The sequence below is a fragment of the Channa argus genome, chromosome 12, assembly GCF_033026475.1.
Source record: "Channa argus isolate prfri chromosome 12, Channa argus male v1.0, whole genome shotgun sequence".
Taxonomy (NCBI): Eukaryota; Metazoa; Chordata; class Actinopteri; order Anabantiformes; family Channidae; genus Channa; species Channa argus.
The window spans coordinates 26,764,741-26,775,001 of NC_090208.1; the positions used below are offsets into that span (position 1 = coordinate 26,764,741).

The window sequence follows — 10,261 nt, forward strand, 5'->3', positions numbered from 1 at the left end:
TCTGTGCCACGCATTTTCTAATCAACCCACAGCCACAACCTGGGGGTGGAGAAAGAGAGGGAGAGAGAAACAAAGAAGAGCCGTCCGACAAAGGAAGGAGAGAATAATAGAGAGAAATAGACAAAGAAAATGCAGTTGAAAGGAGCCGAGTGGAGGGGCTGCTGGGGCTAAACACAGAGTATTACACAACAGAGCACCCTGTAGACCATTCCAACACTAACACTTGACACCATTATAATGCACTAGAAGACCCTGCACCAAAAAGGAAACTTGTGTGTGTCAACCTTTTTTTATACTATTACTTTAGTAGAATTGTGTTTTAAGCTAACGACGCTCTGCAGGCTGAAAACGAGCATCACTTTTCGTGTGCTTCATCGATGGCCATTCTCCGTCTATTCAGCACATTTTAGATAAAGTATAAACACATTTTCCATGAGAAGGAAACATGTCATTGCAGCAATGAAGCTTCACTGATATGTTTGTACTGGTTTTTAAATGATAATGGAGCTGTGGGACACAGATGAATGACTTAAAATCCAATTCTGAAATCTCAAACATTCCAGTGAGTTGACACAGTTCATTGTTGGTCTTTTCATGGGATTTATTCCGGAAAAATATTCTGCTTTCTTATTGAAGTGAAACATAATTTATTATCTGGACTTACTGTTATCTGCATTCGAACATTTTATGAATTATTTTATTACTTGATTAAAAATTAAAAAATTAAAAACAAACGGTATCATGGTTTCAATATAAACAATGAATATGAAAACTTATTTTTTTAAAAAAACCTTTAAAAGGAGGATTAGGAACACAAAAAGTTGTAAGTTTAATGTCAGAATTTTGAGAACTTTTCTTTTCATTCAGGCCTAATGCTCCGCAGTTGATTTTGGACGTCATAAATGTTCACAATTTCTTAGTACCATGGCTTTTTTGTAGCAGGCAGTTATCTCTATGTGCTATCAATGGTTTGGATATTATAGCTCAACATGTCCCCTCTGTCGTGTTTATCTTGGATCATTCGTGGTCTTCCTTCTTTTTTTGGCTTCACTAGGCTTCACTCCCAGAATTCACTCTCTCTAACCGCCTACTCCAGAGAAAGGGCGAGTGTGTGTGGAGTGTGTGGGAGAGAAAGAAAGAGGAAAGACAGAAAGAAAGGAAGAGTAAAATTTGTCTCTCTTAGAAACAAATGAACACAGAGCTAAATTTAGTCTAACTGACAAATGAACTCTGCATGACGAACCTCATCACAGTGTTCACTGGACCTGAGACCAGAGACTGCGACTGTAGTAGGAGTGAAGGTCTCATTAAATGTATAATATTAATAATAAAAATAATAGCAATAAAAACATCCCACAGTATAAAACACACAGTTCTGCGATAATACAGATGCATATCAAAAAGCGTTACATAAAAGCAGAGAGCACGTCTGCTCCACATTATGTAACACTTAATGCTGTACAAATCCTACAAGCCAGTGTTATGAAGTGTTATGTTACCGTCCCACACTTCCAAATCCAGCCTCCACACTTTCCACTTCTTTCACATTTTCTCTTACTGCTTTTTTTATGTGTTTCCATTCATTTCACTTAAATTCACCTATGGCCTTTTTCCAGCTTTAGCGTGTGTTTATGCAGTGATTAGATGCAGCTAAGAAAGTGGTGCTTTCACCAGCGTGGTGGACAGGGGTCAGCAGGGGAATGCTGTGATGCAGTCTGTGTTCTCACCCCTCGAAAACAAATGGGGACAAAATACAAAATGATGGAACTTTACTGTGCTGCTATTTGTTAAGTTCACATTTTGAGGTACACGGTCAAGGCTAGTACCATTTTTTATTTCTGTATTAAATCATCCCGCAGGTCTGAACCATCGGGCTCCTCACTTCTCTGACCTTTACCACCACTGCACCAGGCTTATCTAATATATCTAGAGTACTGAGATAGTCTTCTACTGCTGTAAAATAAAAACTATTATATGGGGATATTGTGGATACGTGTATTGCACTTCCATAGATTTGGGGACTTCCTGGACACAAACAGTAATGTATGTATGGGACAGCAGAGGCTAAAATATCTTGGTTTTTAGTTTCTATCATGAGTCAGTCCTCAAAAACAACTACATCTTACCTTTCCTCTGATGCTAATTAACATGGTGTTTTATTAGATGATTAGATTAGATTTTTTTTTTGTCTCAAACTGACCTTTATGCTCATTCAGCATGCTGGATTGATGCCGTGCCTGTCGGTGAGAGAGACCACTATTATTGGGTGTTCAGCTTAGTGATTGGTCCGCATCTTCCTATGCACTTCAATCTCTTAAAAAATAAAAAATAAAAAATCCTTTCTGCTCTTCGTTGCACCTGCATCTCGTGAAATGTGAACACTTTTCTGATGGGACTTTGCTTTGATGTTTTCTCCTTGACTTAGAGTTTTGCTGCCTTGTACCTCACTCGTAAGTCGCTTTGGATAAAAGCGTCGGCTAAATGACTAAATGTAAATGTAAAATGTGAATGTAGTGAATGAGTCCACAAGAAACACAATGGAGGCGATGAAAGCAAGCAAACAATGACGTCAAGAGGGAACACACTGAGGACTCTGCTCATTTTTTATCTTCAGCTCATCTGGAAATTCCCATTGACATCTGGAGTGAAGAAATGATGGTTTGTCCTAGGTTTTCTGATTTCTATTTTAGAAAGACAAACAGACTACTGCCACCTACTGGTATATAAAAGCTAGTAGTTGTGATGTGGCGATGATTTAAGAGTAACTACACTGCTAGTTTGTAAATTTTGCGTTGCATGGAGCAAAACCATGATTTCCAATGCAGCCAGTGATTGAGCCATAGCAGCCGTCACCCAGCCGAAGCCGAACCAAAGCTACTGTAACTTCTACTCCCTATTCACCGACCTCCACAAAGTATGTCCGATGAGATTATGGCATGGCAGACCCATCATGACTTTCATGACCAATCTTCAACTCAATTTCAACTCATATCTATGTAGAGTAATGGGCCAAAATAGCAAATATTTCTATTTCAATTTTTATACTGTGCACGAAAGAGGATCCTGAATACTTTCCGGTGGTACTAGAATTAATCAAGCTGCATCATATCAACCATGTCTTATGCCACGTTTGCAGCCTCACTATATTACCATTCATATTTAGTCACTATGCTCACTGCATAACTTACATAATCCAGAAACTTCTCTCCACCGTGATAAAACCAAGTAGTGTTATGTAGCTAGCAAAGGTGACACATCAGTGTGTGTGTGTGTGTGTGTGTGTTTGCTGTGATGGAGTATGTGTCCTGCAGTCCTGTCTGGTCCTAAATAGCTTGGCTGTCTGAGATGCAGCAAAACTATAGAAAATGAAGAAAGCAGGAAGCAGGAAAGAAAGAGAATAGGAAATGCTCAGATAGATAAAGAGACAGAGATAAAGGATGCAGATGCATCACTCCTCACGTCATTTGAATATGTAAAAAAAGCCAGTTCACATGACCCTATCTGCAGACGGGGCTAACATGGGAGTGGAGATGAAAGTGAATGTTTCATTCTCTCATCTTTGTTCTTTCCTCTTATTATTAGAAACTAGTTGCTGCATTTTGTCAACTGCATGTTGTCCCTTGTCAACTCATGGCTTCCTGAAGATCACTATCTTTGAACCAATGCTAAAATATTGAGCTTGTATATAATAGCTATAAAGAGGCTATCAGTGACATTTTGTTGCCCTGTAACCCAAAGCAGCAGGGGCCCCATGTTTATGTGATACCAATGACTCAACAGTCATTGGAGCAGGTGCTCAGAGGTCACAGGTCAAAGCTCAGCTATGACCTCAGTAGCGCAACATATGGTTACATCACGCTGGTTGGTATGTGGAGTTTGTAAATCTGATAACTGGGGATTGGTCTAAATGTTTGTATCACGCTCAGAAAATACAGCACACGGTTATTGATATAGCAAGAGGTTTATAGCAAAACCAAATACTTCAGATGTCCCTATGCAAATGCCATGGAAATCCACCTCCTGTATTGACAGTCCTGGCATATCTAGGTCATCCCTAATGGACTGATCTTTGAATTGACAAACTCCATTTGCTCCAGTAAGCGGTTTGAAATGAATTGGCTTCAGATTGATTGCTTTAAAACAGACCCCTGTGAACAATGTCACAAAAGCTCGAACTCTTTTTGATGTTTGAAATCTCCCCTCTGTGTTTCTGCAGACTAACGTCCTCACACACAACACACACACACTTTGAAGATCTGAAGTCCTGGATGCTACTGGTTCTATAAGTATTTGGCAGATACTACTACAAGCAGTGATACCAGCACTATTAGAATTCTTGACCTAATTCCTACTAACAGTATTATCACTCATTACCTCATCATTTGATTAACTCCTGATAATGATCAAGTATTGCTACCAGCAGGACCTTAGTTGCCTTCACTAATGATGTGAACTACTGCTCATCCCACTAATAAGGCAGCAGGTGCTAGTAGCAATAAAGATTAATAATAATAATAATAATAGTAAATGTTAGGAAATGACTTAATAACTGATCATCAATTCGTTTTACTGAAACTTGGTTGCAGCAGGAAGAATATGTCAGTTTAAATGAGTCATATTAATTATCATGTTCCTAGAAGCACAGGCCGAGATGGAGGGGTAGCAGCAATCTTCCATTCTAGCTTATCAATAAAACGTAGACCTAAACATAGTTATAACTCATTTGAGAGTCTTACTCTTAGCCTTTCACACCCAAACTGGAAAACTCAAAATCCACATCTACAATATTTGTTATCGTGTACCGTCATCCAGTCACTTATTCAGAGTTTTTGATTCCATTTTCAGATTTTCTATCTGATTTACTGCTTAGTACAGATAAAGTCATTATAGTGGGTGACTTTAACATTCATGTAGATGCTGACAGTAACTGCCTGAGCACTGAGTTTAATTCATTATTAGATTCACTTGGTTTTTCCCAAAATATAAAAAACCCACTCGCTGTTTTAGTCACAGCTTAGACCTTGTCCTTACATACGGCATTGAAACTGATAATCTAGCAGTATTTCTTCATATTTCTCTTTGGTCTGACCAAATAACATTTGAATTCACAATAATGGACTATACAGCAGTTAGAAAAAAATTCTACTACAGCAGATGTTTATCTGTAAATTCAAGGAAACGATTCCTTCGTCATGTGCTTCACAATGTGTTAATACAATGGAGAGTCGTCAGCTTAACTTTACTCCTGTACAAGTTGATAATTCTGGAGCCTCACTACATACAATCTTCGATACTGTTGCCCCTCTGAAAACGAAGGGAGTAAACCAGAAGAGGACATCTCTATGATATAGTTCAAAAACTTGCAACTTAAAGCAGGTGACACGAAAGTTAGAAAGGATGTGGCGTTCCATTAATTCAAAAGATTCACGCTTGGCCTGGAAAAACGGATTGATAATATATATAAAAAAAGCCCTCTGTGATGCCAGAACAGCACATTATTCATCATTAATAGAAGAAAACAAGAACAACCCCCGGTTTCTGTTCAGCACTGTAGCCAGGCTGACTAAGAGCCATAGTTCTGTTGAGCCTAGTTTTCCCTTAACTCTGAGCAGCAATGACTTCATGACTTACTTTATGAATAAAATTGTAGCTATTAGATAAAGAATTCACCAGATCCTCCCCCCAAATATTACAGATAGATCTTCATGTACAACAATGCTAGAATCATCAAAAAGGCCCCACTCCCTCTTGGGGGTACAGATTGCTTTTTACCCAGAGACTCGCTTCAACTATAACCTCATCAAAATTAACAACCTGTCTGTTAGAATCTATCCCATCTAGACTGCTCAGGGAAGCTTTACCCTTAATAGAAACGTTCGAATCACACATCATCAATCTATCTTTAGAAACAGGCTATGTACCACAGGCCTATAAGGTAGCTGTAATTAAACCACTACTTACAAAACCCTGTCTTGACCCAGGTGTTTTAGCCAATTACAGACCAATATCTAATCTCCCCTTTATTTCTAAAATAATTGAAAAAGTATTCGCAAAACAATTATGTGATCACCTTCATAGGAATAATTTGTATGAAGACTTTCAGTCAGGATTTAGAGTTCATCATAGTACAGAAACAGCACTGGTAAAAGTCACCAACGATCTTCTCATGGCCTCAGATAATGGACTCATCTCTATACTTGTTCTGTTAGATCTTAGTGCTGCTCTTGATACCATTCATCACAAAATTTTATTACAGAGACTAGAACATGAAATTGGGATTAAAGGAACTGCACTAGGTTGGTTTAAATCTTATCTGTCTGATAGATTTCAATTTGTTTATGTTAATGATGAATCCTCCATGCACACAAAGGTTAGCTATGGAGTTCCACAAGGCTCTGTGATAGGACCAATACTTTTTACTTTATATATGTCTCCTTTAGGCAACATTATTAGAAAACACTCCATAAATTTCCACTGCTATGCTGATGATACCCAGCTATATTTATCTAAGGAACCAGATGAAACAAATCTATTAGTCAAACTTCAAGCATCCAACATAAACGCTTGGATGTCCATAATTTTTTACTTCTAAACTCAGACAAAACTGAAGTCATAGTATTTGGGCGCAAAAATCTCAGGAGACATGATGTCCAACCATATAGTTACTCTAGATGGTATAAGTCTGGCCTCCAGTACTACTGCAAGGAACCTTGGAGTTATTTTTGATCAGGATCTATCCTTTAACTCACATATAAAACAAATCTCTAGAACAGCCTTCTTACACCTACGGAACATTGCCAAAATTAGGACCATCCTGTCTCAAAGTGATGCCGAAAAACTGGTCCATGCATTTGTTACCTCTAGGTTGGACTACTGTAATTCCCTACTTTCAGGATGCCCCAGTAACTCCCTAAAGAGCCTGCAATTAATCCAAAATGCTGCAGCAAGAGTGCTGACTGGAACTAGCAAGAGAGATCATATTTCACCTTCACTAGCTTCTCTCCATTGGCTTCCCATTAAATCTAAAATAGAATTTAAAACCCTGCTTCTTACATATAAAGCTCTGAACGGTCAGACTCCATCATATATAGAAGACCTCATAGCACCATATGATCCCAGTAGACCACTTCGCTCTCAGAATGCAGGCCTTCTTGTACCTCCCAGAATTTCCAAAGGTAGAATGGGAGGAAGAGCCTTTAGCGATCAAGCTCCTCTACTGTGGAACCAGCTCCCATTTCAGATTCGGGAAGCAGACACCCTGTCTACTTTTAAGTCTAGGCTCAAAACCTTCCTTTGATAAAGCTTATAGTTAGTTATGGCCGCCTACCCTGAGCCTGTTTCTGCTGGAGGGGGATTTGTTGGATTTACTTTACATATCGTATAGTCTTGACTTTATTACGTAAAGTGCCTTGAGATTCAATTCAATTCAATTTAATTCAACTTTATTTATATAGCACCAATTCACAACAGTCATCTCAAGGCACTTTACTTTGTTGTGAAATGGTGCTATATAAACAAAGTTCAATTGAATTAAATTGGTTAAAGATTATGTATAATCTTGCCTTTCACAAACATAAAATGACAGTATCATCATCTGAATATTAAAAATATAAATCTGTGGGTGCTTGCTTAAATACTCACTTGTGTAACAGGAAAAGAGGCCTGGTAAGCTGAGGTAGCTTTGTTCTTAAGCTGTGACAGACTGCAGAGTTTTTGAAAAGCAGGATAACTATAACCAAGTCAACCAGTCAGCCAATTGTATACTGTCTGTACTGTGCAGTATATATTGTACCTTATGGTTTTGCAATCTATAGTTTATGCTGCAAACGTGTACAATCTAGGCCCCCAAAGAAAATTGCTTGGTTAACATGTGTTGCATACCAAACCCATAACTATGGCTTGATAATGTCTGACAGCTCACCGTCCAGTGGGTGGAAACATTAGCACTATACCTACATTTACTAATGGACCTTAGGTGTTAACACTTTTCTGATAAGACTTTGCTTTGATGTTTTCTCCTTGACTTAGATTTTTGCTGCCTTGTACTTCACTTGCAAGTCGCTTTGGATAAAAGCATCTGCTAAATGACTAAATGTTAATGTAAGAACTGCATCATATCACTGAAGGAGGGAATCAACACTGACTGAAAGTTCAAATTGCCATTCTGATACTATTCAAAACCCAAATATCTACTAGTATGTTCCAGGCTCCTTGTCATTTCAGTGCACTGTCAGCAGCAAGCAAACATGACTCATACTCGGCAAACTATATGTTTAGATCACAAAAGCACTGCTACAGGCCTTTGAGTAGTGAAGCTTTAGAAACTCATTTTCTCTTCCTATCCCATCACATCTCATCCTGTAAGCAGGCTGGAACAATCTAGAGGCTGGGAAATGTTGCAGGAACTTGTTAATGCACCAGAAAAGCTTCCTATCTGGTCCAGGATGATCCAAACATGGCCCCTGTCTATACTTGTTATTCCTGCTCTATCTGTACGGATTGCAAAGGATTGCGTTTTCCCAGGGCAATGCAGAGGGGATGGACCCGCATTTGTCCCGGTCATTTATAGCAGGGAAAACGAGGAATCGGGCAAATTCTTTTATTTCGTCATCTTTGGGCAAATAAACACTGTCTGATGATAAACTACTGTGTCGTTTTTAAGCCCATGTAGGCTGGGTTTGTACACAGGGGGCTTCCACCGCACAGACACCACACATAGGGGAGACATCGCCACACACACCCTCTTTACGCACAAATACACATCTCCCTGTCTCTCTCACGCACACAGCAGCAGTAGCAGTGATGTAGTGGTAAATAATAAAAAGGCTCACAGCCATCCGTAAAAACCAAGTCCCCTAAAAAGCTCGATTTAAAGCTTCACACTGCGTCACTTATCCTAGTTTGATCTCATAAAAACAAGGCAGCTGGAACAAAGGTGATAGAGATACATCCACAGATAAAAAGGTGACTTTACCATCCATCATCTACCTAGAGATGCAGCAGAGCAGACAGCAGGCCAGCTAGCGTCTCCTGCCATCGGCTCTTTTGTGGATGGAGCTGCTAGGATAAAGACAGGTGCTGGGACAGATCACATAAACAGGACCGTACCCGCTGATGTTTGCCAATGGAGGTCCGAAACAGGCTCGGATCTTCACGTAATTCCAACCCCGGACGGGACTGTGTTTGCGCGGGTCCTGTCAGTCCCCGTAAAGCGTAGGGAGCGTAAAGACAGACAACAGGAGAGTCGTAGTAAAGGAAGAGGAAGAAGAAAAAGAAGCGCAGGGCAGCATCGCCTCTCCTCCCTTCACATTACACCGGAGACTGATTCACGTTCCTGCCTCCCGACTGGAACAACAGACAGCCCGATGTCACGCCTGCCTCTCTCTCTCTCTCTCTTTATCTCTCTCTCTCTTTATCTCTCTCTCTCTTTATCTCTCTCTCTCTCTCGCTCACAAAAAAAAAAGTGTAATTAAAAAAAAAACACCAACAGGCGTTGCCTTCTTCGATCCTGGTAAATGTGGGATTCCAAATGTGATGCATTCAAGAACTCCAGTAATATTAAAATAAGCGAGTTTGTTCACAATCCCCCAATTGGCTGCTGTGACTGCCCAGTTAATATGAAAGGGGCTTTTTTTGTCAGATGTCCACACTGAAATAGCCCCACAATTATATGATGCATCATCACGATTGTGTGCAGCCCTTGTGGCCCCCAGAGAATGAGTCCTACTGTTGCTGGAATCCTCCGGCTTCTCATCTAACACCAGCAAGTTTGTTTGATCCTTTAAATTATGAACAACTGCTTGCAGAACTGTCATTTCCCTCTGTGTTGACTGCATGTTGTGTTTGCTGCTAACTTGCATATAAAAGCATGCTAAAAGCTAATTCATGCATTTTTCCACAGCTGCCTGCAAAAAGCTGCGTGATGTAAACTCTGTCAACTGCTTAACCCTGTGGATGTTTGCAACCCCAAATTTCAGACTGTTTGTCCTGTAAGCCATTGCAGCATCTGTCCATGCACCAGACAAGTAAACTGGATAGAATGTACTATGCATGTATGTACTACTGTTTTTTTTACACTGTACCTCCAAAGCATGGCCTCCCAGTAATGCACGGCCATTCTTCATTCATTCATTATCTGTAACCACGTATGCCTTATTCTAGCTGGCGTTGGGGGAACATGCAATCTCCACACAGAGAGACAGCAACAAGCTGGGTTTCAAAATGGGGATGGGCGGCAGTGCTAACCACTCCACCACAGTGC

The 10,261-nt window shown here is 39.9% G+C and overlaps 1 protein-coding gene and 1 pseudogene across 5 annotated transcripts in view; one reads left to right on the plus strand and one right to left on the minus strand.

Moving 5' to 3' along the window:
• Nucleotides 1–10,261, minus strand: part of peli3 (pellino E3 ubiquitin protein ligase family member 3) — a 29,165-nt gene that overhangs the window by 18,091 nt on the left and 813 nt on the right. The window contains exon 1 of one of the 5 annotated variants that reach the window (XM_067525361.1): nt 9,109–9,450. The exons of 1 other annotated variant lie outside the window; for it this stretch is intronic. The gene's annotated coding sequence lies outside the window, so the exon portion shown is untranslated. Of the gene's footprint in view, nt 1–8,974; nt 9,451–10,261 lie in introns of those variants that run through there. 3 more of the 5 variants (XM_067525360.1, XM_067525362.1, XM_067525365.1) reach the window with 3 other exon arrangements.
• On the plus strand, nt 4,569–8,968 carry LOC137137172 (uncharacterized; annotated as a pseudogene).